Source organism: Mustela putorius, unplaced genomic scaffold (genome assembly GCF_011764305.1).
Source record: "Mustela putorius furo isolate JIRA1106 unplaced genomic scaffold, ASM1176430v1.1 tig00003859_pilon_pilon_pilon, whole genome shotgun sequence".
Taxonomy (NCBI): Eukaryota; Metazoa; Chordata; class Mammalia; order Carnivora; family Mustelidae; genus Mustela; species Mustela putorius.
The window spans coordinates 4185741-4213568 of NW_025422011.1; the positions used below are offsets into that span (position 1 = coordinate 4185741).

Here is a 27828-nt window from a genome sequence, read left to right on the forward strand (position 1 = left end):
ATCCTGTCTCTTCAGGAACTGATTGGATATGGTGTTAACTCCTTCCCCAAAGCATCCACAGTCTGGGATGCTACGCTCCTGGACTATTACTGCTCCTCAGTCCTTATTCCTGGAACATGGTTGTGTGTGGTGGAGTCTGGAGTCTGTGAGAGGCTGTATGATTGTGCCTGGCAAAGTTCACGAAAGCACTTTTGGTGACCTCAGTTTGAGTCAAGATATTTATTAAAGATCTTAGGGGAAATCCTACAGCCTGTTCAAAGTAAGTCATCCAAATTGATAACCAAGTTTAAACATTTTAAAGTAAACTGGTAATTTATGTTTTATTGTCTGGTAAAAAGACATGCAAACCACACCAATTAAGTGAGTTTTTTAAAAATTAATCAATCAATTAATTAATTAATTTTCAGCATAAGAGTATTCATTGTTTTTGCACCAGACCCAGTGCTTCATGCAATCTGTGCCCTCCATAATACCCACCACCTGGTTCCCCCAACTTCCCACCCCTCACTGCTTCAAACCCCTCGAATTGTTTTTCAGAATCCATAGTCTCTCATGAGTTATTTTTGAATATCACTGGAAACCTGAGGCTCCTCCCCTAAGGCAAGTATTATTATCATTTTGTTACATCCATTATGATATTTTATTCTTATTGTGTGTGTTTAAGGAACATGTTTTATTTTGTGAAGTTTCCCCCTTAAAAATATATCATACTTTATTATTTTATTTTACAGATTTTAATTTCGTTTAACACATTTAAAATTCTTATGCTCCATAGTTCACATGTTCTGTAGTTTAATTATGCTCCTATTGGTGAACATTTAGACTCTAATATTTTGCCATCATGGGCATGAAGATGCGGCTGTGTAGCTGTTAAGAACAGAGACTGTAGAGCCAACTCTACAGCTTACTGGCTGAGTTACTTTGGGCAAGTTATTTAGCATTGTGCTTCTGTTTCTTGATAACAGACAAATGAGCTAAGTGAGGGGTTTTGGTTTATTTGTTTGTTTTTGTTTTTGTTTTTTTCAGGTGAAATAAGTTAATATTTTATGGTGCTTATAATTGTACTAGCCACACGAGTTTTAGTTGCTATTTTTCATGCTGCAGTAACTGTGTCAGTATGTTCTACCTGTTACACTGTGTGGTTGGCTTTCTCTCTTCCTTTGCTGCCTCCCCACGCTCCCCGTCTCCCTCCTGCTTTCCTGGCTGTATACCAAGAAATAGCATAATTGTGTCCAAGTGTATGGTTACTTAATTTTTAAAATAGATATTGCTAAAATGTACTCCCCAAAATACCATACCAATTTATATTACTGGCAGAAGAGTATTATAGTAAATGCTTCCTTTTCTTTCTCTAATACTTGTTACGATCAACCTTTATAATTTCTGCCATCTGTTTTGATTAAAAATGCTCTCTCAATATAGTTTTAATTTATGCATCCCCAAGTACTGGGGAATTGTGTGTTGTGTGTTTTAAATTACACTTTAACTTGAGATTATTTTAGATTTCCAAGCAGTTGTTAAGAAATAATAGAGTATCTGTTTATCTATCTTTTATCCAGTTTTCCTCAGTATTGACATCTTTCAAGACCACAGTACAGTTTCACAAAACAAGGATATTGCCATTAATTCAGTCAAAGTACAGAACTGTTATATTACTTCAAGGGTCCTTTATGTTACCTTTTTATAATCGCTCTCAATCCTAGCTCTCCACCCCCAATTTAGACCCTGGAAACCACTAATTTGTTCTCTTGTTTCCATAATTTAGTTATTTTAAGATTGTTATATAGATGGAATCATATAGTATATAAGCTTTTGGGATTTTTTTTTCATGTGGCATAATTCTCTGGAGATTTGTGTGTCTTTTTAATAATCTTTTTTATTTCTTCAAGTTGTTTATAGTATTTATATATTTTTCTTCCTGATTTGTTTGTATTTTACTTATTTTTTTATTTTATATCTTATTTTTATTATTATTTTTATTTTATTGCTTATTTATTTTTGAAGCTACTTATGTATTTTGGATATTGAGCTACATAATCCTTGGTTTTCTAGAAATACTATAAATATTTCTCACTTGTGTCTATCATTTAATTCTATTTGTAGTCTTTTGTTTAGAAAATTTAAACGTTGAGAGTTAAGTTTGTTAATATATCCTTTTTTGACATTTTCATCTTATCTCTTAAGACAAGACTTTTCCTAATTGAATTTAAATTTAAAAAGGGAAGATAAGCCTTTCCTACCCCGAGGTTGAATGTGTGTGTGTGTGTGTGTGTGTGTGTGTATGGTACACATGCATAAATATGAATAAATAAATATGTGTATATATAGTTCACCTATGTTTTATTCTAATGTGTTTATACTTCATTTCAGAGATCATGGAACATTTGCTTATGGTATATTTTCTGGTACTATAAATTACTTTAAAAGGCATTGTAACAATGGAATTAGACAGTTACCATGCTCAAGTGTAATATAAGCACTTCAGCACTTTTTTTTTAGCACTTTTTTTTTAAATATGAGGCTAATATCTTAGGTCTATGTGAAAGTCATATGCCTTGCAAGCATTTGAGTTTGAACCTCTATTTTTTTTTTAAGAGTTAGCTTTTAATCTACCTCTAATGTATTTATTTCCCAAAAAGATAGCCCATTTTCCCAACACAATTTAAAGTATTTAGTATCTTTTAACTTTAGGAAATTAAAGCTTAAGTAGCTCCTGCTGTGTTTGAACTATTTCTTTCTGTTTTGGTGTCAGCTCGTATTGGAATACTTGAAATAAATTACATTTCTCCTTACAACCCTTCTTAGGTGTGAGAATATGGAGAGCTAGTCATTAGTAAGAGTGGGACTGTTGAGAGACTACATGCCAGCTAGAGAAGGTTAGATTTACATGTGTCTTGTAGATAATTTTGTGGAAAGTTCGGCCCCTGCAATGTGGGCTTTTATGAGAAAATCAGACTTACTTAGAGGCAAGATTAGACCTTCACTCTTCTATTTTCAAATCCACTGTATTTCTTCCCAAGGTCCTCAGCCTGAGCTAGTCAGAATTGTTACATAGTACTCTTATGGCTCCTGGTCACTTTTAGGAATGTATATTGCAACTCCAGAGGAACAAGGAGTAAAGTTGAGCCTGACTCATGGAAAGATGGGAAAAGATAGGAGAATGATATATCCTCTTAAATGATTAAAGCATCCATGATTTCCAAAGGAGTCTTGGAATCTGGATGTTTAATATCAGCAGTGTTCTTTAGAATAATATGGTATAGTGGTTAACAGCATGGACCTTGTGCTTGAATTCTGACACTTATGGACTCTGTGATATCAAAGAATTTGCATTTTCTGCTTTAGCTTTTTCCTATTTAAAATGGGGACAATAGCAGTAGCCATCTCTGAAGGTGAATGTGGAGACCAAATGAGTTACCCTCTATGGAACACTTAGAATTCTGCCTGTAGAACACATGGTAAGCCGTGAAGTAGCAGTATCAGCTGTTTATCTTTTCTGTGTACTGCTTGATAATTAGCAATGCAGAACTCTCTGGGTTCTGAATGCAGTGTATTCCACACTTAAACATACTGCTGTAGTCCTTGAGTTGATGCCACGAAGGCCTCAAGAGTTGAGTGGTGCCTGGAGTGGGAACGGTTTTTTTTTTTTTTTTTTTTTAAAGATTTTATTTATTTATTTGACAGAGAGAAATTACAAGTACACTGAGAGGCAGGCAGAGAGAGAGAGAGAAGGAAGCAGGCTCCCTGCTGAGCAGAGAGCCCGACGCGGGACTCGATCCCAGGACCCTGAGATCATGACCTGAGCCGAAGGCAGTGGCTTAACCCACTGAGCCACCCAGGCGCCCGGAGTGGGAACGGTTTTGCAGGAGGTTTGGGCTGCAGAGCAAGAAGCCATGCCACTTGGGCCATCTTTCCAGCAGATTCCGTGGATTTGGAGGTATTGGTAAGAAGAGAAGTAATGTGGAGTTTATGGCAGATCTTATAGGAAAATCATAATGCAGGCCCTGGGAGACAAGCAAGCTGATAACATTCTCAGCGTAGAATGATGTGTCCTTCTAGGAGCAGTTTCCTACTAAAGGGCCTCGTAACACTTGGCCATGGGGCATGGCAAAGGTGACCACATGCCTGGAACTGAGTTCGATTGTATTGCATATGCCAGGTCATAAGTCAGAAGCAGTAACAGCAGTCCCTCATGAGAAGGAATGGTGCGTGTTTCCAGTGTCGAGCTGAAGCAGGACCAGAGAGAGGGCATAAGTAATTCATAGCAGTGCCCCATTCTCGACTCACACCCATGAGCATATGGGGTATCTTATAAAATCCACTGAAGGAGAATGAAAATCCCTGTTTGCTATATGGATAAGATGTCTCCGTATTTGGTTGCAAGCTGAAAATAGATGGAAGCTACATAATAGCCATATTCAGGATTTAGAATTAGATAGGAACCCCCCTGCAGACCTATGACCGCATGTTTTCTAGTTCTCCGGTCTCTGGAACTAATTCCGCCCAAATTACAGCTGTTGAATCTGCTCCAAATTCTGATTCCTGCTTCCTTAGCTCAGTGAGAAACCCATGCTCTGCTTTGTTTCTGCCTCAAGCACTCTGATTCTGAAAGTGCCCCAAACAAGAACTGGGGGACTATCTTGCCTCCTGTATTTCTTTCTCTCAGTGATTACAGTACTATTCTGACTGTAGCTCAATTCCTAAAAACACTTACCCTATAGCATTTTCTGTTTGTTTGTTTTTGTTTCATAACTATTATGGTGGAGAGGCAAGCTCCAAACTGGTCACTCCGTCATTGTGGGGTCTGGAAGCCCTGTTCTTCTGTGTGTCAAACTGAGTCAATACAGAGACATAGGTGAATAATCTGAAACCGTTCATGCCAGTCACGTCTCAAATTCAGATCTAATTCATAATTCGTTATGTCCAATACATCTAGGATAGCAAATTTTTATATCTGATATAATAATTCTATTTGATTATAGATACTTTTTAGGCTTGTTGGGCTTACCTGGCCTTGGGGAAAAAGTGAGATATCTTTAGGTTTTGATATGGTCCTGAGAGGGTAGTATCATGGTCTGCATGGTTTATGCTCTGGGCTCTTTTTTTTTTTTTTTTTAATTTTATTTATTTATTTGACAGACAGAGATCACAAGTAGGCAGAGAGGCAGGCAGAGAGAGAGGAAGGGAAGCAGGCTCTCTGCTGAGCAGAGAGCCTGATGAGGGGCTCGATCCCAGGACCCTGAGACCATGACCTGAGCCGAAGGCAGAGGCTTAACCCACTGAGCCGCCCAAGCGCCCCTGCTCTGGGCTCTTTATTAAACCAGGTTTTGTTTGTTTGTTTGTTTGTTTCTTTGCTTTTTTGAGTAATCAGTGGAGAAGTGGCGCATTCTGGTGCAACCAGAATGAGAAGTCAGCAAGTGATTTGGGATCCCATGGAGAGTTTCATTTCCTGTCTTTCTAGTTTTAAACAAATGGACATCTCTTAGATGGAGATGGTTTGAATTGAAGGAGCATGGTTTGGGTGGATGTGGGTCCATTTATTATGCTGGTACATTTTTGATTGCCATGTCCTCCCAGTCTTATCCTTGGCAACTGGTTCAGAAGCAAGACAACGTGGGCATTCTAATTCTAGACTGTGTGGGTGACAAAGGATTGCAGTTTTCTGTGGATCTATTTTACTGAAGGCTGCTGTCCTGAAGAGGAGAACTGAAGACCCCAAACGGCTCAATTAGCAATTGTTTTAAGCATTTGTTTTGGACCTAAGGATGTTTGGCTAATTTTACAGTTGGCTTTATCTGAAGTCATTACTGAATGTCTCCCGTATAAATTACGCCATATTCAAAAATGTGAAAATTCTCATTTCGGCAGCAGCAACTCAAGTGGAAAACTGAAAATCCCCAAACAGAAAATGAGCAAACATTTGTACTGTCACAGCTCAAGCACGTGGTGCTCTTTTCTGCCCCTGAACAAAATTGTATTGGCCTCCTAGCCAATCCATCCCCAGGGAAAGATACCCCATGGTTACCAAGGAGCTGATGATTTCATCATGAAGGGTTTGAATAAGAGAGATTAAAATGTCTTCAGGAGAGTCACGGGGGACACCAAGACTTAGCTGTGTGCAGAACTCAGCCCCGGTCAGTATTTAGAACATGACTGATCTGGAATGGCGGAGTGGAGGGGCGCATATGAGTCCAGCGTGGCCGAGACTCCGTGTACGCGGACTGCCTTCCCATCTCTGCATCACGTTTTGTTTAGGGCTCTGATATTCTGCAAGTTGAACCCGGGTATGGAACAGCGGAAACTTTGAAACAGCAGACCAGTTTTGTTATTCTCCTTTTTTTTACTGCTTGATTTTTATTGCATGATTGATAATATTTCACTATAATATGAAACCCCCCCCACTCCTTTTTTTAAACAAGGAAGTACCTCTTAATGCCCCCCCCCCCGCCACTTGCCCTCTGGGTAGGGTTAATGCTTAATGTAGGGAGAAAGAAATGAGTTAATGCTTGTCTTTGAATTTAAAAACTGACTTTTGGGGACGCCTGGGTGGCTCAGTTGGTTAAGCGGCTGCCTTCAGCTCAGGTCATGATCCCAGCGTCCTGGGATCGAGTCCCACATCAGGCTCCTTGCTCAGCGGGGAGCCTGCTTCTCCCTCTGCCTCTGCCTACCATTCTGCCTGCCTGTGCTTGCTCTCTCCCCCCCTCTCTCTGATAAATAAATAAAACCTTTAAAAAAAAAAAAAAAAAAAAAACTGACTTTTGGAGGCGCCTGGGTGGCTCAGTGGGTTAAGCCACTGGCATCAGCTCAGGTCATGATCTCAGGGTCCTGGGATCGAGCCCTGCATCGGGCTCTCTGATCAGCAGGGAGCCTGCTTCCTCCTCTCTCTCTGCCTGCCTCTCTGCCTGCTTGTCATCTTTCTCTGTCAAATAAATAAATAAAATCTTTTAAAAAAATAAAAAAAATAAAAACTGACTTTTGAAACCTAGGACAAAGACAGTATATTTCAGAGTACAGAGTGTGTGTATGTGTTGAGAGGCAGGGTGTTGCCAGGACACACTTTTTTGTGTATTGTTTCTTTTTCTCTCTCCTCTCTTTCTTTCTTTCCTTCTTCTTTTTCTTTCTTTCTTTCTTTTTTTTTAAGCATAAAACCCCCCAAACCCATGTTCTAAATAACAGATTTGTGGGCTAGTCCAGGAGAAGAAAATAAGTAAGACTACCTTATTTCTGACAGGTAGCTAAGGGCTGGGGCTGGGCCTGGGAGGGTGTATTCAGAAGAAATACGACCACTGCTTAGGCTCTAGTGGGTCCCTGTTTTCTCCCTACTGTGGAGTGCTCACTTATGGCCAGGGATCAATAGAAATCCCAGTGAAGTTTGGAAAGGAAATTTGTGGGCAGAGTGGACCTATGCTCAGTCCCTCAGGGAAGCCTAGGAGAGTGACCCAATTCCTAGGCTTTGTCTAGTCGGAGATAGCAGCCATTTGTGGGAAGCACAGTGTGCCATATCTGGGGATTGGAGAGACTGGTGAAGTCCTGTCTAAATACTCCAGTGAGCCAGAGGCAAGAAGGTAACCAGGAGAGGGCTGGCAGCCCTGAAGAAGCCTGAACTTGGAAGTGGCAGAGTGACCTCCAGCAGGGACCTGATGACAGGACTGAGGACATCAGTACTGGTTGCAGCAGGGCCTGCAGATCATGCGGACAAGTTACCCATTAGAGGAATGCTATGGAAACCCAAGGATGGCTATGGATCTGCTACCTCGCGGTTCCACTGCTTGATGCTGCCTAAGCTCCTCCCCCGGCCCAGCAATTCGAAGGCCTAAAAATCCTGAATTACCCCATCTTAAACCTATGTTGGTTGGACTTATCTAGAAAAGACTGAATATACCTGGAATACTTAGATAAAATTTCAGTTACTAGGTAGGATAGATATTTGAGACTGAACCTAAGTTCAGTGGTAAGAAAAATATAAGAAAATTGAATATTTTATATTTGTATTTGTGGCTTTTGAAATTCATAATCATTTCAACTGGGTTTAACATCCAGATTTTTCCCATGGAAAACTCCAGCCTTATTCACGTAACTGAAATGGCTCCTCTAAAAGCCTTCCTCTGGTCTCTGCCCCAGGGAGGCAGTATAATTTCTTCCTCACACCGAGGTCCCCCAAGATTCAATTTATCCTTTTTATGGTGCTTATCACTTTTCACCTTTTACTATGGTTATTTATATGTACTGTAAATGCATTATTTATATGTTATAGCAGGATACTTAGAGAAGTTATTGATAAGTAGTGAACTCTGATTTGTGTCTTCAGGCTTTCCTGGTTTCTGATACTCTTCTTGTGTTGCTTCCTTTCAGTGGTTCTCAGTCCTGCTCTTGTTCCAGGGCCACCTAGATTGTTACAGAAATTACCAAATGGTCTGGCCCGATCTGGAACCAAGTCAGCCAGCAGCCCAGGAAATTAATTCTGCCTTTCTTCCCCCTGGCCTCCCTCCCCTCTTCATTCTTGGTGCCCCCATCCCCCTCTCCTGTGCAGCTAGAGTTGAGGACAGTGGCTTAGACTCAGCTCTTTCCCTTTGTTCCTGTGACTGACAATACAGCAAGTCTCTCTCATCAGCGGTTCAGATACATCATGGGCAATAGATAACCAGCAAATAATCCACTTGAAGCCACTATCAATATCGGGTCCCATTTGATGCAAGAACTTCTGGGATAATTGATTTTCAGCTCTTTTGTTCCTTTATTCCATGAGGAAACCGAAGGCAGAGTGAGAAGTGTTTCTGCCTAATGAATACAAATATTGGATGAGGGGGTAATTAGGCTGCAAGTGTATAATGATTGTCACCCTGGAGGCCTCAAGGAAGGGGGGCTGCTGTTTGTTTGTATTGACCCCAGTTGATGTACCAGAGAACTGCATTCCCCCAACATCCTGTCTGGCAGTCGATAATTAATAAACTTCATCATCACAACCATGACTCCTGCAGGGATTGTTCTATAGTCTGCCTGTATTTCTAGTGAAAGGGTCAAGAGCTATATGGATGGAACATCAGCAAGCCCTGTTTTTCTCTCTGAGCAGGCAGGAAGTGGGTTCTGGACTAGCTGGGTCTTCCTGCACCCTGCACCGTGAGCTTTCATTTAGTCTTTATTATACCCTGTTTGTAACTTCTGGAGTTGACATCCAAGTGTGTGGCGGGGGGCAGCACCTCTGGGATGAGAAGGTGGCTGCCGAGCAGCAAAGGAGGGAGGGAATGACAGCAGACAGATGGTCATTGTGTAACAATGAGCTTTATCCCCCTTGTCTGTTTGCTTTGATTTCAGCCATTGCTTTTCCTACTGTCTGTGAACTCTGCAGCTTGGCAGTATAAAGCTAATTTGTTAACATTTTGTGAACAGTCTCTTTCCTGGACCCTGAGCCTAGGTTTGCTCTTCTAGGAGTAGTGGGTCCAGGTGTTGTTGCTTGATTTAGAGTCAGCTTTGTGCCTAGGACTAATTAGTTGCTGGGAATAAATACATGGGTGGATATTGTTCCTACTTTCAGGGAGTTTAGAGCCTGCTTCCTTTGCTAAGTGGCTTTAGATCCCCTTTTGGTTACATGCCTGCCTGTGGGGACAATCTCTTTATTGCTTAGAGCAGCACAGGGTGGCAAGTAGCCTGGCCTGAGCTTGAATTAGACTCTGTCTTAGCTTGCTGTCCTCTAAGCCACACCCATCCTGTCCCAGCATGTTGATGCTCCAGACTGTTACCCGCCTTGTCAGCCACAATATAGCAGCATGTCTCAAAAACTAGGTTCCAGTACAGCCTCTCTTCCTGTAACATTTCCCAATTAAAATTCACATACTGAAATCAGTAGCTTTAAGTAATGAGAAAATAATCTTATTGAACAAATTCATCTTAAGAACGTTACTGAAGGGGCAGGAGGGGGAGATTACCCAAATTCTATATTTACTTCTTTCTTCACTAGGTTATTCAACAATCATTTATTGGTCCTGACAATAGGGCTACAGAATAAGGAAGACATAGTATTCTTAGTTTTAAGGAATTTACAAACATACTACACACCTACATTATTTATTTATTTGTTTGTTTAGCTCTTTAATTATTTATTTTGAAAGATTTATTTACTTTAGGGGGAGAGAGTGCAAGCAGGGGAAGGGGCAGAGGGAAAGGGAGAAGGAGAAAGACAATCCCAAGCAGACTTCCCCTGAGTGTGGAGCCTGATGGGGGCCTAATCCCACAGTGCTGGGATCATAACCTGAGCCAAAATCGAGAGTCGGATGCCAGCACACTGAGTTACCCATGCACCCCATCAAGGAATTTACATTTTCAACTTTGAAAACCTTTTGAGCTAAGTCAGACAACAACAAAATTATTACTTTCATCTCGATTTAAGGCAGGTCATCTGTGGCTATTCCAAATATGGTAATTTTATGAATAAACCAAACTATATATTTCATGTGTGTATCCTAACAAAGTGACCTTAAATCCATAAAGGATGTAAAAATAAGTACTACATATATTTATATTCACCTTTGAAATACCAACAGAGTATTACTCTCATCTTAAAAGACCACCAGAGACGTGAGTCAAAGCCAAGCAGCAAGGGTCGTTTATTGGAGGTTCGAACCTGGACCTCTGTGCCGCTCATTGCGGATAATGCCGAGAGGTCCAGAGCTGGGTTGGTGCAGGGTTTTTATAGACAGGTACAAACAAGTTTCGGGTGGGGCTGAGCTGATTGGTTGACAGTTTGAACAGGCATACTTGGCACCAGCGGATTGGTTCAGGGGGCCCGCGCACGCGAAAAAAGCAAGCGTTGTACAAAAGCGAAACTAGCTGGTTAACAGGATAAAAATGCACTTCTAGCCAGGAGGGTTCTTTTGGTCTTTCACCTTAAACATCCATATAAAAGTCCTCCTTCTTTTCTGTGCCTTAAAAATCCTTAGAAGTTCTTTATCTTGAAGTATGAACTACTCAGTTGTACGTGCAATTAAAAATAATCCATGTTAACTAAAAACACCCAACATTTCAGGTAGAGGAAGGCAAATATGCTTGAGTTCTCATATGGGAGAATGATGGAAATAGAAGAAATTTTAGAGGAAGATCATGTTTAAGAGCTCAAGCTTTGGAGTCACAGGTGAGGATTATATCTTACCTAAGTCTTTGTGTGATCTCAGACAATTGGCCTGACCTCTTTGAAGCTCAGACTTGTAAAAAGGGACTGTAAACCTAAAAAGTGACATCATAAGTATTAGATGTGAAATGTTTGTAAAACATTTAGTACAATGTTCAGTGTGTGGAAAGTGCCCAATAAATGTTTACTATCCCATTTTATGGATGAGGATATCAAGAATAAGAGAGAGACTGTTTAGTGGCCTGAGGTCACGCAGCAGGCCAGGGGCTTAACATACAAACTCCTTCCATTATGTGTTGATGCACACTGAGGCAGCTTTACTGTATTTCTTTTCTTTTCTTTCTTTCTTTCTTCTTTTTTTTTTAATATTTTATTTATTTATTTGACAGAGATTACAAGTAGGCAGAGAGGCAGGCAGAGAGAGAAAGGACAGAAAGCAGGCTTCCTGCTGAGCAGAGAGCCCGATGTGGGGCTTGATCCCAGGGCTCTGGGATCATGACCTGAGTGGAAGGCAGAGGCTTTAACCCACTGAGCCACCCAGGTGCCCCTTCACTGTATTTCTTAAGTGAGGCACTACCATGGGGCTCTTGATCCTACCCAAGGATCCTTTGGATTTTTAAGCCTGCCTTGAACCTAGGCAGAATTTCCTTGAAGCTGATGTATTTGGGTGTTTGTACGCATCTGAGTGTCTTAGTGTCTGTGTTCACAGATTTCCATGACTCCGGCTTCACCTCTTTAAGTCCTTCCAGTGGGAACACAAGGGGTCCTTTGTTCTGCATGGGCCTTTTGAGGGAAATACAGACTTTATGTTTAAGGAAAAGAACAGTCCAACAAATTTAGATTTGGTACTTTCTTAGTTATTTGAATTCAGAGGCTTAGTTCTGTGTAGATTTTAGAGAAACACCTCTCAGGGTCCAAGAGACTTATGGGTATACCTATGGCAATTATTCCTGTAAGTCAGTGATTCTCAAACTTACTGTGGCACAGAACCACACAAAGATCTTCTTAAATCACAGATAGCAGATGACTGGGCTGCACCTCGAGAGTTTTTGATCTGGCAGGTCTGCAGCAAATCTGCATTTCTATTGAGTTCCCAGGTGACACTGATGCTGCTTGACTGGTGATCACACTTTCAGAACCATCGCTGAGACCAAGAATTCTTCAAGCATGATTACACTGGGCAAGGAAAGCTCAGCAGACGGAGTGTTTTCAGAATGAGTTCAGCTGTCCAGAAAGTGCCAGCAAAACCAGAAATACTTCCTTGTAGATGGGTTTATGTACCAGCACAAATCATCGGATGATGATACACTCTCTGTGACTACTGACACTGTCGCTGAAAAGAGAAAAGTTATTTATCAGTTTTAGGAAATTCCCATCCTGTTTTCAAAGGATAGATTTTCTTTAGACGGATGAGAAGATCATGAACGTTAGCCTTCAGGGCTCAAATTGTGGTCTACCATTTATTTGCTACAAAACCTTGAACAAAGTTAGCTGATTTATCTAAGCTTGACTATAAAATGAAGATATTAATACCTAATCTTGAAAGGCTGTTGTGAGGGCTTAAGATAGTACTTGACTGAAAGTACGAACTGAATAGAAAGCAGATGTTTATGTTACTGTTTAAGGAAGTGGTTGCTTTCCTGTTTTTTTATTTTAGAGTGCTAAATTAGAGAATGTAAGTACATAAATGTCTCTAAACTCCCGATCTGTTCCCATTAGTTAACCATTGCAACTAAAATTCATATGATTCAGTTTAAATCTTCATTGGTTTAATGTTAAGTAGGATTAGTGGTTCTGTACTTCTTCTGTTCATATTGTAGGCAAACACGTCTGAGAAAGTAGAAAAGTGTTTTTGATTATTCGAAGATATGAAAAGCACTTATTGACCAACTGACATTTTTCAGGGCTGCAACAATAAAACAAAACAAAAAATTTACTGAGAGTTAGAAAATTTAATGAAAATCATTATAAGATTATATACAAATATTTCTTAAACTTTATAGACAATTTATGGAATTTTCAAGAGCAGCTTCGCCTACCTAGTAGATCATAGATTCGTTGTTTAATATGGTAACTTCAGTGCCTAATGCCTATGAAGGAGGCAACTCTAGTCAACTTACTGGCTTCCCAGTTTGCCATTTCAAACTGATTTTCCTGAACTGCCTGGAAAATGTATATAGATAACTTTCTTGATTGGGTAAGTGCACACATGATTCAAATGGTCAGTTCTGTCTCTGATTTCTAAGACTTTATTATTCTTGCTGTAGTGTCAGGGTCAGTGTCAAGGAATGGCATTGAACTTAGTTTTGTATTCCTCCTAATTAGCCCCTTGTGGATGATTATAACTTCATTGGTTAATTGATTCTATTTGACAGCCAGACAACATGACTCTACTCTCAAGGAGATTATCTGTGGACTGAGTAGGTTGCAGCAGTAGTCATGGCATCAGAGTTGGAAAAGAATATTATCACTCTAACTTCTGTACAGAGCTCAAGACATCACTTTACCTCCTCCATTCATAGATAAGCAAGTTGCAAGTAAAGAAGGAATAAAAAGGAATTCTCAGGGACACAGGATTGAACACGAGGTTTAGGAGAAGAGCTGTAGGTGGGACACAATAGGATTTTATCTGAAACATGAAAGTGGCTCTTTATTTTCCTGATTTGCTGTAGTTGGGTAGTTCAGCATTTTCTTCAGTAGGGCAGAATAGAGATTGAGTCTCTTAGGCGCATCTGTTAGAGGTCTACCTGACTTTCTTATTTAAATTTCTTGTGTATACTCCTTTCACTGTCTGAGGTTGAGATTTTAGAAGACCAAACCAGTGGGTGGTTGTAGAGGAGGGGAGACAAGGAGAAGGCAACACATGATACAACATAAGATAAGTAGAACACCAGCTGGTGATTTGGGTCCAAGTTTCATCTAATAATAATGAGCATCCATTTGGGCATCTAGCACTTGGCTTCTGTGGTTGCTGGTAAAATGACAGGGATTCCATAGCCCAACAATATCTGTCATTTTCTTTGTCTTATATGAAGTAGGGCTCATCAATAAAAATATCACCTCACTGTTACCTGGTGCATTTGCCAACTTTAAAAAGTGTTTTAAAATACATTTAGATGAGCTCTTCCTCTCAGCAGCCTGGGGTGACCTCTGAAAATGGTTCGCTATTCGCTTGACCCGGAAAACCCTACAAAATCATGCAAGTCAAGAGGTTCAAATCTCCGTGTTCACTTTAAGAACACACGTGAAACTGCCCAGGCCATCAAGGGTATGCATATCTGAAAAGCCACCAAGTATCTGAAAGGCGTCACTTTGCAGAAGCAGTGTGTGCCATTCCGTTGCTACAGTGGTGGAGTTGGTAGGTGTGCCCAGGCCAAACAGTGGGGCTGGACACAAGGTCGGTGGCCCAAGAAGAGTGCTGAATTTTTACTGCGCATGCTTAAAAACGCAGAAAGTAATGCTGAACTTAAGGGGTTTAGATGTCGATTCTCTGGTCATTGAGCACATTCAGGTGAACAAAGCCGCCAAGATGCGGCGTAGGACTTACAGGGCTCATGGTTGCATTAACCCATACATGAGCTCTCCCTGCCACATTGAGATGATCCTTACTGAAAAAGAGCAGATTGTTCCTAAACCAGAAGAGGAGGTTGCACAGAAGAAAAAGATATCCCAGAAGAAACTGAAGAAACAAAAACTTATGGCCCGGGAGTAAATTTGCACAGAATAAATGCAAAAAAAAAATACATTTAGATGACTCATAAAATATACTGATGTATATATAATGTGTACCTGCATGGTAAAATTTTGGAAGGCTAAATGAGCAATTGTTGATATTTGTTGCCACTCAGTCACTCTGGGTTCTGGTTATGCCAGGACTCTTGGGCAAAAGAAAGGCTTATTGTTCATGTACTGTGTGTGTTTGTGTGTGTCTGTATACTATGTGATTCTTGTATTCATTTTCAATAAATATTATACACTGAAGTGGCCCTAGTTATTATTTCTTGGTTGTAGGGATAGAATTGATTTCTTTCTTTCTCTGTTTGTACTTTTTATTTTCTATTTTGCAGAGATCATCTGTTACTTTTAAAACCAAGCAAAAATAATTGGAAGAGAGCTTTCATTTAATCCCTAAAACAGCTCTATAATATGAATGATATTAATCTCTCAGTGTTTAAGTTTCTAATAGGATTAAATGATGTGTCTAGGATCTTATCTGGCTAAACACTAAGACTCTAATCTGATTTTCGGACTCATTCTAGCACATTGAATAATGCCTAATTGTGATAAAGAGAGCAAAGACTTACATTTTCCTAATATCCACTTCCTACTTCCTGTAGGGACTCCATCAGTCACACCACCATTCCATGATATTTTCTTCTAATGCCTCATCAAGATGAATTCATCTGGACTTTGTGGATGGATCTGAGTCAAAGACTCAGTGGAGAGAGTGCCTAAAATAAGGGGGAGCCTGTACCATAGGGACTTCCAAAGGACTGACCTTCTCCCTGTCTTGTTCAAGGGGTTATATTCTTTATCTTTTTCTGTTTCTTTGGGCGCGCTCACAGAGACCAGGAGAGCTTATTAGAATTCAGTCCTCACTGTCTGCAGAAAGGCAATTTACATGTGGCACCAGCTCAGACATGCTTCTTCTCATTCATTTGAAGGGCAGTGAAGGAGAGCAGCACAGTTTAATATTCGCCTCTGGCCTCACTGGCACTCATTACGGTGGCTTTATGGTCTCATTTTGACCTGGCTACTTTCCAGAAGTATTTACCAGAGTTCTTATAGAGAGACCACTGTGAGGCTGAGGTGATGGTGAGCCCAGGGCCCAGAGCTGAATTTCTGCTGGTCAAAGGATGTACCTGAGCAGCCAGGAATAGCCAGCACCTAGGATAAATGCCACCACCCCTGCCCCCTCACCCTCCAAACCCCCCACAACCCCCATTATACCCCGCCTGTGGCAGTCACTTCTGATTGATTTCTTGGCTGAGATTGTGAATCTACTGCCCTTGTCACATTGCTCTAGGAAGTCACAACCAACTGACCAAACTTCTTGTTGAAAAGAAAATAAAGTGGGCATGAAAGATAAAGTGGGGATAAAGTGGGCATGGAAGAGGAAGGTGCCTAGCTGAGATGTTCCATGCATACGTGCTTCAAGATCACCACTGTCAGATTTATTGCATTTCATGGTTTCAAATTTACAACAATCCTAGTTGCTTTTCTTTGATTGTGCTCCAGTTTGTCGTGATCTCTTTAGCTTGTCCTAGGAGGAACTGAACCCAGCACATGATTCTGAGAACATTCTGATTAGCATAGAGGAGGAAGAGCAGGATGCTTATCTTCCTCCACTTCAGAAGGTTCTGTATCTCTTGATGCTGCTACATTTATCATCTTGTAGAACATGTGTTACTGTTGATCTGTGTTCACCCCATCCTGTGGAAGAGTGTTTAGAATTTAAAAAACATTTTTTTTTGTACTCACATGTAGGCTTATACATTGATTCCTTTTCAATTTTATTGTAAGATTGGATCCATTGTTCAATGCCCTGTGGTCACTGGGTGGAGAATTCTATTATGAAACACATGTGTTTTCCTCAAAGCTTTTCTTGCCTACAGGTTTGATGAGCAGTGTCCTCTGTCTTCATTTATGAACAATCTGTGTTATTTAACTGTTTCCACATCTTTACACAAGAAGAGAGCACAATAGGTCATTCTCTGATGATTTCCATATATTCTTCAGTTCTCAGCTATTACATTTTTCCTGGGAGATAAAACTTTCTTAATCCCCGGTTCTGTTATTCTTCCCTTGATAGATCGAGTGGCTTATCTGGGAATTGAAGGATTAAACATTAAACTCTATCTAAAGTCTCAAGATGCTACCTTGTCATTTGCAAATATCTTGGGTACATACCTGTATCATCCTCTCTGTTTTAGTTCAAGGTGTTATTTTGGCTTGTCAGAACTTTTCCTTTCAAATTACTACAAAAAGCATAGAACTACTCTGATCTTAAAAAGCAAACCAAAACAAACATCCCCCTCCCGGTCCCTAAATACTAGTATTCTTTAGCTTAAGTCCAAAGCAGATTTAATAATAACTGAGATGAGGGAGTTGTTTATGGAAATGATTTGCCACTTATTGCAAATTGAACTCCAATTATTTTCCCCACCCTTTTTCCTTCTTGCCTTCATTGACTTTGGTGACTGTTAAATAATTATGTATCTATATATCCATATCTGTATCTATGTAATCAGCTTAGCTACTAAATCAAGAGAGAGGAGATCAGTACTTTCCTTCCCAGGGGATGTATCAACCATCATTAAAGATGCAGACAGTAAAACAGCAATTTGAGCCTCGGAGAGCATGTTGGAAAAGAATAATTTACAGTTGTGTTTTTGCTGCTGGCATTACACTAAATCACACCAACTCCCTTCATTTGTTAGGCATGCTTTCAGTCTGGGATCAGAACAAGTCTGTTAGAATTGATTCTACCCACCCACCCCACCCCGCCTTTTTTTTTTTTTTTTTTTTTTGCAAATAACACTCTCTTTTTCAGAAATCTCAGCCAAGAAAAAGAGACACTTGCCTGCATCCATAGAAATACCGTATCTGTACTTGTACCTCAGACAGAGGAAGGCAGGTAAGGTCTGATGTGAGAGCATGAGTTATGGCAGTTGGGGGGAGAACAAAAGTCTTTTTTCCCTTTTTGTTTCACAAAGTATCAGTCAATATCCCACTTACAGCTGCACCAAAGGGCACAGGAGCAGAGAATCCAATACAAAGGCATTGAAACCTTTTAAATTTGTAACAGTGCAAAGGCAGAACTGTTCTTGACATTGAATTTCTTGCATCAGGACAGTCCTTTCAAATCACCTGGGCAAGAGAACTTTTGAGATAGAAGGGGTTTGTGTTAATTTAGCATCACTCTTCCTCATCCTAGAATTTTAAGTCATTTAAAAAAATTAGTTGAAATTATCATTGTTACTTTGAAAGTTCTGTGACTCACGAAGATGCAAAGGTCTTGGAAATCAATTAGACTAATATTATGTTTAAAAATAAGGAATGGGAGGTTTAGACAGAAGAGTACCTCAACAGTTAGTAACTTTGCTGGGTCTAGCGAAGTTCTGCTGAATCTCTATCCAGATTGAGCCTCAGGGTAATTCCTTTTCAGTCTGACCATGTTTGTGTGGGTCATCAGCTGAATGGCACTGCCCTCATGGGTAGTCCACAGTTAGAGGGGTAAGAGCTCTGGAGGGCTGGGTGAGCTGTCCTAAGCAGGAAATGGTAGCATTCACAGTTCAGACCTTCTTGATTCATGGGTCTAGTTGGAATTGAACACTTTTTAGACAAAAACCTTCATGGCTGAAGAAAGCTAGGAAAGGAAAAAGAAAAAAAAAAAACAATAATAAAAAAAAACAGGCTTATAAAGAAGAGCAACACATAGAAACAATGAGTGAGCATTTTGCTTTGGTGACATCAAGGTCACTTTTAAGTGTTCAGACAAAGCTCATTTATTGTGAAAAATTGGATATTTTTCTTTTGACATTTTGCTAGTCCCATCTCTTCCTTTTTGGTGATGCGGATTGATTGTTCGTTTGTGATCCAGTGCAAGAATGAGTAAATGAGATCACTTGCCAGCCATAAGATTAACAGATGATTCTTTTCAAAAGAAGAAAGTGAATTTTCAATGATCAGTTCTCTTTAATTCATTTCTCTCTCTTCCTAACACTGTTCCTCCTTGCCAGATATATATGTGTGTGTGTGTGTGTGTGTGTGTGTGTGTGCATATATATACATACATAAATATGTATATACACACACACGCACACACACATATGAAATATGTAGTATGTAAAACATATATAATATGTAAAATGTAATGCTGGTTTCCCTAATATATTAAGATTTTGTTCTTCTTTGACCTAGTTTGGGGCTCAAGTCCATGACCTTTGCATCAGCAGCACTATCTACAAACCAACCAAGCCATCCTACTTATTTTTCTTTTCCTGTTTTCCATTTTGAGTGACCATGCCTGGTGTCTGGTTGCCAATTGGGAAGAATGGCTGGCATGTCAGGGCGGACAGAACAAACCAAAAGAGATTCCCAGCCACCCACTCTGAGTCAGATGTGGCTTCCAAGATAAAAGTTGAGGCAGTTAAGAGCAGACTCACCGCTTTGTTGTTGACTGCTCCCTTCATGGACAGAGCGCACTGCGGATCAGTGAACTTCTTCCTCTGTTACCACAGTCTTCACATCCTTCCCCTGCTCCCCTGTAGACTTGAGTGCTATGAAGCAAAGTTTTCCTAACAACAGGGAACTGCCTTACTCCTCTGAAGCTAGAATCCAAAGGAAGGAGAGGCTCAAACTGAGTCCCGCAGAACCCCTCACAGTGGCATCTGCCCCTCTGTGCTATCCTTTTTTGGTATTCAAAGGGAGAGCGCCCCTCTGTTGAAGTTAAGTACAGGGAGTTGCTGAGGAGTGAGTTTCTGCCACACTCCCCTTTTAGGGTTCTATGGATTCCAGGGCAGAGTCCCAGGGCTATCTAAAGACACAGTCACATCCGCTACCTGCATTTGGAAAATCATGCCGCCTTCTTTTGGACTCTTCCATCATCCATCCACACTTCCATGACTGTAGTTAATGATCATCTTATTGACAGGAAGAGCAAATAACTTACCCTGCTGGAGTTGTTTTGGGAGCTCCAGGATTGCCAAGACAGTTTCCTTCTCAAAGGTCAGGAATCTTTTTTTCTTTTCTTTTTTTTTTTTTTTTTTTTGTATGTGAAATTACTTTGTAAATTCTCCCCGGGCAATTTTCATGAAAAGAAAGAGTCATTTTGTAGGAAAATGAGTGAAGTTCTTGTGCAAAGTTATCTTTTAAATGTCAAGGTTTAAAAAATATCAGGATAAGTTGTTTGAGGGAAGGAGAAACTTATGCAATTGACAAAGACTGCAGAATGTTGAAATGGCTTCATTGCAAGTTAGAATTTTGTTTTTGTAAGCCTTGCTGTTGAGAGTCTGGTTTTGGAAATAAGGACTGCTGTCACTGACAGACACATTGGAACATATGATGTTTACTGAAATTCATTCTATCTACGCCCTTAGCATCACAGACAGCAGTTCTTTTCGATCATACTTAGAAATAAATCAACTATTTAGTCCCTACTTATTCTTTGTCTCTGCATGGGCATGGACACACACACACACACGCACACACACCCTGTGCATTCCAAACACACATTTCAAGGAGAATATGACCTTGAAATGAATAAAAAGAAAAATTGACAAATTGCAAATGTGATGTTGAATCTAGAAGAAAACAAGACTAGACAATAGATAGTATTCCCCAGAGTATATTATCAGTTCATTCTCTTCTGTGGTTATTCATTTCACAACTAAAACAAACAACAAAAACGAAACCATAATGTCATGTCAGCATCGAACAAACAAATCTAATGAAACATTTTTTTATGGTGAAGAGCTATGATCCATAGTGGCATTTGCTGCACATATTTAGCAAAATTATATTATTCAATATATATTATACCCCAAAGGAGCAGATATGTGATAAAATGAATCCTTTATCTAGTTCTTCCTTTCTTTGAAGTTGCTGTGATTTTTAAGAAAAGATTTTATGTATTTATTTGACAGAGCGAGAGAGAGCCTGAGCAGGGGGAGGAGCAAGGGGAAAGGGAGAGGCAGACTCCCCTCTGAGCAGGCAGCCTGATGAGGCCAGGACCCCAGGATCATGGCCTGAGCTGAAGGCAGAGACTTAACCCACTGAGCCACCCAGGCGCCCTGAAGTTGCTGTTAAATGGGTGGGTGGGAGGGGGCAGTAAGCAGAGAGAGAGAGAGAGAGAGAGTAAAGACAAATACATTTGGAAGTATGCTAAAACAACTTTGTGAGGTTCAGTAATACATAATACAGTACAGGTGATTCTGGCCATGTTAGAAGTATCTTGAAGGTGAAGTATCTTGATAGGAAGGATACATTTCTAGGAAATAATGAATCTTAAGTCTCTATGATAAAGTAAAAGTAGACCTCAAAGTCAGATATACCAGCCATTCAAATGCGTTGACTCATAACTCCTGTGGCTCTATAGGTGCATAGAAACCAGAATTATCCATATTACAGAAGTTCTGAGCAACGTTTATTCACCACTTAGTTTGACATGGGCCTGCAGGGGTTGTTGCTCAGTTCCTGCCTCATTGGCCTGGGCAATACAGCCTCACTTCTGCCCATGAATACTTCATACCTATGCCCAGCACAGTATCATAGGATGACCTGATTTAGTACAATCATAACCCCCTGAGCATATCTCAGATTCCTCTCCTATTCCCCACTTAAAATTATATTTCTCTTTAGAACAACTTCTCTTCTAAGACTCTACGCTAGAATTATCTAGTCCTTATTTGGCATCTTCTCAGTTTCCTTCTATACTTTCCAACTCTTAGGGATTTCCTTATAGAATTCTAGCTTTTGTACTTCCTGCATTTATAATCTCAATTAACTTCTCTAAAACTCTGTAGGCTCATTAGACAGATGAGTAGAACAATACTTGCTTCATCACTGTTGTGAATATGAAATAAGCATTGTGTTTGGCAAAGAGTAGATGTTAAATAAATCTTAGTCTTACTCCTTTTTTCTCCCCATCCTCTGATCCTAAAATATGTCCTAGGGAGATCAGAGGATTTGTAAGAGAAAAGGATCTAAGACACCTCCTGTTGATCAGTCCCAGGAAGATCCTTTCTCAGAATATTGCCATAATTCAGAATCATAGATAATCTTTTACAATTCTGATTTGTCCATTTAAATTGTATCATTATATAGAGAAAACAATAGACTAGGGGCTATAAATAAAGGTGATTTATGCCGTGAAATAATTTACCACCAGGAAATGATAAATACACAAACATAACTATAAGAAAGATTAAATTAAAAGTGCAGCATTATCCTAAAGATTCCATGAAAAATCCCGTTATGCCAATAAATAAATTTAGCATGTTCCCAGATATAAAACCAGTGCAGACAAATCAGTTGTATTTCTATATAACTAACAAAGTGAAATCCCAAAAAAGGAAATTTGAGAAAATGATTCCATTTACAATAACATAAAAAATTTACTTAAGAATGAACTTAACCAAGGAGGCTAAAGATTTGTACAACATAAACTACAAAATATTACTGAAAGAAATTAAAGATGACAGAGATAATTTGAAAGGCATCTCCTGTTCATGAATTGGATGGCTTTAATATTATTAAGATGTCAGTTCCACCCAATGTACATATTTAATGCAATTCCTGTCAAAATTCTAACAATATTTTTTTGCAGAAATATAAAAATACATTTTAAAATGCATATGGAACCTTAAAAGACCCCAGATAACCAAAGCAATCTTAAAAAAGGACTAAATGGGAAGATTTGCATATCTTGATTTCAAAACTTAATTCAAAACTATGATAATCAAAACACTATGGTACTAGCACCAATACAAGCAAGTAGTCCAATGGAATAGAATTGAGAGTCCAGAAGTAAACCCTCAGGGATATCGTTAAGTGAATTTTCAACAAAGGTGTCAAGACCATTCCATGCAGAAAGGAATCTACAACAAATAGTGCTTAGAAACGTGGATAGTCACATGCCAAAGAATGGAGTGAACCCTTACCTTATACCATGTACAAAAACAAACTGAAAATGGAATAAAGGTCTAAATATAAGAGACAAAGCTAAAAAACCAAACCAAACAAAACAAAACACTCATAGAAAAAAAAAGGTAGGGAGAAAAGCTTCATGACATTGGATTTGGTACTGATTTCTTGGATGTGACATCAAAAACAAGAAAACAAAAGAAAAAAGTAGATAAATTGAACTTAGTCAAAATAAAAAAAAGTTTATTAAGGGACACCATCAACAGAGTGAAAAGATAAGCCACAGAATGGATGAAAATATTTGCAAATAATATGCCTGATAAGAGGTTAAGAGGCACCTGGGAGGCTCAGTCAGTTAAGCATCTGTCTTCAGCTCAGGTCATGATCTCAGGGTCCTGGAATTGAGCCCCAGTTCAGGTTCCCTGCTCAACGGAAAGTCTGCTTCTCCCTCTCCCTCTGGCCCTACCCTCTGTGCTTGCTCTGTCTCCTTCTCTCTCTCAAATACATAAAATCTCTTCAAAAGAAAGAGATTAATATCCAGAATATACAGATAATTCTTGCAACTCAACTCTAAGAAAACAATCCAATTAAAAATGAACAAAAGACTTGAATAGACAGTTCTCCAAAGAAGATACATAGATGGTCAATAAGCAACGAAGTGGCACCTGGGTGGCTCAATCGGTTGAGCATCCAGTTCTTGGTTTTGGCTCCTGGGGTGATCTTGGGGTCATGATATGGAGTATGGGTTGGGCTCTGCGTTCAGTGGGGTGTCTTCTTGATATCCTCTCACCTTCTTCCTCTGCTGCCCTACTTGCATATGCATTCTCTCATAATTAAATAAATTCTCTCATTAATTAAATAAATCTATTAAAAAAATAAGCACATGATGTGGACCCTCAACTCTATGGTCAAATAATCTTGGACAAAGCAGGAAAAAATATACAGTGGAAAAAAGACAGTCTCTTCAATAAATGGTGCTGGGAAAATTAGACAGCTACATGTAGAAGAATGAAACTCGTCCATTCTCTTATACCATACACAAAAATAAACTTGAAATGGATAAAAGACTTTAATGTGAAGCAGGAATCTATCAAAATCCTAGAGGAGAACATAGGTAGTAATCTCTTCGACATCAGATATAGCAACTTCTTTCAAGACATGTCTCCAAAGGCAAAGGAAACAAAAGCAAAAATGAACTTTTGGGACTTCATCAAGATCAAAAGCTTCTGCACAGCAGAAGAAACAGTAGCAAAACAAAGAGACAACCCACAGAATGGGAAAAGATATTTGCAAATGACACTACAGACAAAGGTCTGATATCTAAGATCTATAGAGAACCTCTCAAACTCAACACACACACAAAACAGATAATCATGTCAAAAAATGGGCAGAAGACATGGACACTTCTCCAAAGAAGACATACAAATGGCTAACACACATTAAAAAGTGTTCATCATCATTAGCCATCAGGAAGATTCAGATTAAAACCACATTGAGATACCACCTTACACCAGTTAGAATGGCCAAAATTAACAAGGCAGTAAACAACTGGTGTTGGAGAGGATGTGGAGAAAGGGGAACCGCCCTCTTACATTGTTGATGGCAATGTACTTTGGTGCAGCCACTTTGGAAAACAGTGGAGATTTCTTTCTTTCTTTTTTTTTTTTTCAAAGATTATTTATTTATTTGAGAGAGTGAGAGAGAGAGCATGAGAAGGGAGAAGGTCAGAAGGAGAAGCAGACTCCGCATGGAGCTGGGAGCCTGATGTGGGACTGGATCCCGGGACTCCTGGATCATGACTTGAGCTGAAGGCAGTCGCTTAACCAACTGAGCCACCCAGGTGCCCCAGTGTGGAGATTTCTTAAAGAAATTAAAATAGAGCTACCTTATGACCCTGCCATTGCACTACTGGGTATTTACCCCAAAGATACAGATTTAGTGAAAATAAGGGCCACCTGTACCCCAGTGTTCATAGGAGCAATGGCTATAGTCACCAAACCGTGGGAGGAACTAAGATGCCCTTCAGCGGACAAATGGATAAAGAAAATATGGCCATATATATGATGGAGCATTATGCCTCCATCAGAAAGGATGAATAGCCAACTTTTGTATCCACATGGAGGGGCCTAGAAGAGATTATTCTGAGTGAAATAAGTCAAGTAGAGAAAGTCAGTTATCATATGGTTTCACTTACTTGTAGAGCATAAGGAATAACATGGAGGACATTGGGAAATGGTGCAGAGAAGTGAGTTGGGGAAAATTGGAGGGGGAGACAAACCATGAGAGACTGTGAACTCTGAGAAACAAACTGAGGGTTTTGGGGGGGGCGAGGTGAGGGGTTGGGTGAGCCTGGTGGGAGGTATTATGAAGGTCATGTATCGCATGGAGCACTGGGTGTGGTGTATAAACAATAAATGCTGGAACACTGAAAATAAATGAAATAAAATGGTAAAAAATCACAAATTAAAAAAAAGAAAAAGGGAAAAAAAAACGGTCTTAAAAAATAAGCACATGTGGGGCGCCTGGGTGGCTCAGTGGGTTGAGCCGCTGCCTTTGGCTCAGGTCATGATCTCGGGGTCCTGGGATCGAGTCTCGCATTGGGCTCTATTTGCTCAGCGGGGAGCCTGCTTCCTCCTCTCTCTCTCTCTGCCTCTCTGCCCACTTGTGATTTCTCTCTGTCAAATAAATAAATAAAATCTTAAAAAAAAATAAGCACATGAAAAATGCTGAGCATCACTAATCATTAGAGAAATGCAAATCAGAATGATACTGGAGTAGCACGCAGACCCATTAGCCTGGCTGTTATCAAAACAAACAAACAAAAGCAGAAAATAACATGTGTTGTTGAGAGTGTGGATAGATTGGAACCCTTGTGCATTACTGGTGGGTTAGGTAAGATGGGGCAGCTGCTGTGGAAAACAATATGATGATGTCTTAAATAATTAACTATAAAATTACCATGTTATCCAGTAATTCCACTTCTGGGTATATTTCCAAAAGTATTGAAAGTGGGGATTTGAATAGATTTCTGTATGCCCACATTCATAATAGCATTATTTATAATAACCAAAGGGCGGAAGCAACCCAAATGTTCATTGATGGGTGAATGGATGAACAAAATGTTGTATAACGTACAATGGAATATTATTCAGCCTTAAAAAGGAATTAAATTCTGACACATGCTGCAACATGGATGAACCTTGAGGACATTATGTCAAACTAGACACGAAGAACAAATACTGTGTGATTCCACTGATATGTAGTACCCATAGCCGTCAAATTCATAGAGACAGAAAGTAGAATGGTAGTTACCAGGGGCTGGGGCCATGAGGAAATGGGAATATTGTATTTAATAGGTATAGAATTTTAGTTTGGGGTAATGAAAAGTTCTGGAAATGACAATCATGATGGTCACACAATAGTCTGAACACACTTAAAACACTGAAGTGTACACTTAAAATGCAGATTTTATATTTTGTGTATTTTGCCCCAATAAAAAATGTGTAGTAGTAAAAAAAAAAAAAACAAGCAATGTTCTGTGGGAACAAATGAGGTAATAATAATAAATAATTTTGGCTGAGAGCATCAGCAGTATTTCTTAGAGGAGGCATTGGTTGAAGAGAATTTTGAAAGATAGCTGGGATTTTTTTGATTGGTATAATTAGAGTTCAGAGCTTTAAGAAGTTGGTGCAATAGCACCATTGCTGGTTCAGTAAAAGTTGAAAGTAGACCATATTCATTCCTACATTTGACAAATATTTACTGAGCATCATCTAAGTGTCAGACATTGTGTTAAGCATTGGAGATCCTGTAAAGAACAAAGCAGCCCCAGATCTCTGTTATAGATCATTTATCTTGTGTGCTCTGGCATGAGCAATTGAATGGGAATTAAGCTTGGGTAAAGGGGGTTAGGTTGGAGATGGCTTTGAATGCAAGCCTAAAGAATTTGGACTTCAGGGAAATACTAGAACCTTGTTTGAGGCTGTAATATAAAATATGAATTGGCCAGGCTGGATAAGGAGATGTGGAAGACCAGTTAGAAATGAGAGTTACACTAAGAAGTGATGAAGCTGTGGACTAAGGAAATGGCAGTGGGGAATGGAAAGGAGGGATTTCAGAGGTGGAGCCAACCAGGAACATCACATGGATAGAGAGGAAGGTGGGTTAAAGATGAAAATGACTATGATACATATATATTTTAGCTTGAATGCCTGGGGAGAATCAGCACTCTAACTTGTATGGATATCCTCTTCTTTGGAAGGCCAGTAAGGTCCTGTAAGAAAACATGGCCATTTGTCATTGACAGAGAGGAAGCACTATGAAATCCTTTCTGTAAGATTCAGTCTAGGCTAAAATGAAGATCTCCAGAATTTTGTTTATGGGGTTCTGTCATTTGACTGTTGTTTATTGTGGTAAGAGGTAATTTCCTTGACACTCTCCCCATGTCCTTTTACTTTCTTAGTATATTGTTTAAAATGTCTTGAGAGTTTAAATACAAAGTTTTATTTGATGAAGATGGGTTTTATTTAATTTAGGATATTTGATGACTGACTTGACCCATGTAGTGAGATCATATTCTCACCAAGATGACAGATCAGTCAGAGAATTGTGTCTGACTCTTGTATGATAATTAGGTAATTTCTTTAATCCAACTCTGGGAAAATGTTTTAGATAAGCAAATAGTGCATTCTGATCCATTCTGTTTATTATATCACACAGTGTGCTTGCTTAATGATTTAACAGCCATGCTAAACAATTGAGGCTTTTAAAGATGCTGTGTAAGATGAATGTTAATATAGTCCTATAATTGCCTTTCAAATGTTAGGGAAAATGCTGATTGAAGTTTATATTATGGTTCCTGGTAGAGATGGGTGGAAATTAAATATATATTTATAAATATTTTAATATCATAAACCACATCCCAGCAATCAATTTGAGCAGCAGAATAAATATGGCCTCTATTACTTTAAAGGTTCATTGTTTATTTAAAAATGTCCTTGGAATGTCACCTGCTCAAATCCATTTCTCCTGCTCTTTTATAGTGGGTTTCTATGGACAAT

The 27828-nt window shown here is 39.5% G+C and overlaps 1 pseudogene; it reads left to right on the plus strand.

Annotated features, from left to right (window-relative positions):
- The first annotated feature begins 14259 nt into the window (after positions 1–14259).
- LOC106006879 lies at positions 14260–14856 on the plus strand (annotated as a pseudogene).
- Positions 14857–27828: the final 12972 nt, after the last annotated feature.